Genomic DNA, 2086 nt, shown 5'->3' with positions numbered 1-2086 from the left:
TGAAAGGGCCAAGTACTTGTACAAGTACTGACCCTTTCTGTGGTTTAAAAGCAGAATGTGTTTGCAGATGCCTACATGGAGTATCAGTTACGTTAATTAACAACCCTCTGTTGGATGTTTTGGGTTGTAAAACAGTGTCTCTTGACGTGTCCCCCACTTGCCCAGGGGACGTTGAGCTCTGGAGTTCCTCAGAGGAAAAATGTAATGACCACGCCAAGGCAGTCCACTACAGTATTCTGGCAAGAAACGCATTCTAATGGATCTCTCGACCCCGCATGGTTGCGCCGTTCCTAGCATTAATAGCTTGATCCCGAACGAGGAGTTTTCCCTCCACTATGCTACCATCCACCATGCCATGGCCCTCATCAAACGTGCTGGGAAGGGTTCCTGGCTCTCTAAAGCGGACATCACCAGCGCTTTTAAGGTTCTCCCCCTGCACCCTGACTTCTGGCGTTTCTTTGGTGTCCGCTGGCGTGGTGCTTATTACTTTGCCGTCAGGCTTACATTCAGGTGTAAGAGGAGTCTGAAACTCTTCGACACCTTATCGGAAGCGCTTTGCTGGATCCTGTCGAACAACCATAACCTTCCGTTCCTGGTACATCTTTTGGACGACTTCCTTGTCATCACCCCTCCCACTTCGTCGCTGGCTTCTGGTCTTGCTGCTCTCACGACGGTTTTCTCAGACCTCAGCGCCCCTTTGTCCGCTGATAAGACTCTGGGCCCTGCCACCTCCCTTGAATTCCTCGGTATCACCCTTGATTCTGAACTGTTTCAAGCCTTGCTTCCGGCCACCTGAATTTTGCTCTCCGTATCGTTCCCCATGGGCGGACCTTCCTTTCTCACCTGTTGTCTGTCGCTTCTTCTGTCCCGTCGCTCCTGTCTTCCATCTCTCTCAACACGCCGAGCCGCACCAAGCTCCGGTTCTGGCTCTATCTCCTTGGCAATTGGAACGGAATCTCCTTCTTCTACGACGATCACGTGTCTCATCCTCAGGACATTAACCTGTTCACCAACGCGGCTCCGTCTGCCAGTTTTGGGGGTTTTTATGATGGAAGATGGTTCGTAGGCAAATGACCCTCAGAGTTGGAAGGAGATTGCGAGGTCACTTTATCTGCTCTCTTTGAGGTCTACCCCATCATTGCCGCAGCCATGTTATGGGGCCATGAATGGAGTCGCAAATCTGTCCTCATCTACTCAGACAATTTGAGTTGGTCGCTCCAACTCCCCATCTATCATGCCTTTCCTGTGTCGTTTAACCTGGCAGTCTTTCAATCACCACTACATCCTACGTGCAGCTCACGTCCCGGGCCATTTCAACGCCATAGCTGACTCACTGTCTCGTTTCTCTTTTCAGAAGTTCAGAAGTTTGGCCCCTCATGCAGACGCACACCTGACTCCGGTTCCTCCATATACGGCATTAACTTTCAACATCTAAACCCAGCTTTCATACTCCTGATCTTGGAATCTCAGAAAACCATCATCAATAGCCTGTCCCTCGCAACTCTCTCTTCATATTGGTTTGCTTGGAATTGTTTCCACAACTTTCACGCTATGCATAACATAATTTTTCCTTCTTTCGATCTCATCACCTTAACCTGCTTCATCACCCACGCCCATTCTGTCTTGGGAATTAAAACCCAGACAATCAAAGTTTACCTCAGCGGCATTTCATTCATTTCTAAACTCCTAACTGGTAGTCCCGGCCCTGCTCATGGTCATCCCCAGATCACCTCACTGCTCAGAGGCCTCTCATGCCAAGAACCAGCCCAAAATCCTCGTAGACTCCCATTAACTACGGATCTGCTGTCACGCTGCATCCACACCATCCGCTCCGGATATAGCATACCCCAAGTCAACCAAACTCTAGAGGCCATGTTCATTCTCTCTTTCTTCGGTTTCCTCAGAATTCACTGCTTCGACCCTTCGATACGATCCACGTCTGCACGCCTGCCTCTTTGACCTTTCTTTTTTCTCCAACGACACCATAGTTTATTATTTAAAAAGAACCAAAACCGACCAATCTAGCCAACCCACTCCCATCTTCTACTTCAACATTCAATCAGTTCTAAACCCCTTCCTTATTCTC

General features: G+C 49.1%; 1 pseudogene; it reads left to right on the top strand.

Annotated features, from left to right (window-relative positions):
- The first annotated feature begins 218 nt into the window (after window positions 1-218).
- Window positions 219-1435, top strand: LOC121938447 (annotated as a pseudogene).
- Window positions 1436-2086: the final 651 nt, after the last annotated feature.

Source organism: Plectropomus leopardus, unplaced genomic scaffold (genome assembly GCF_008729295.1).
Source record: "Plectropomus leopardus isolate mb unplaced genomic scaffold, YSFRI_Pleo_2.0 unplaced_scaffold29518, whole genome shotgun sequence".
Taxonomy (NCBI): domain Eukaryota; kingdom Metazoa; phylum Chordata; class Actinopteri; order Perciformes; family Serranidae; genus Plectropomus; species Plectropomus leopardus.
This window is presented reverse-complemented; position numbering and strand designations above follow the sequence as displayed.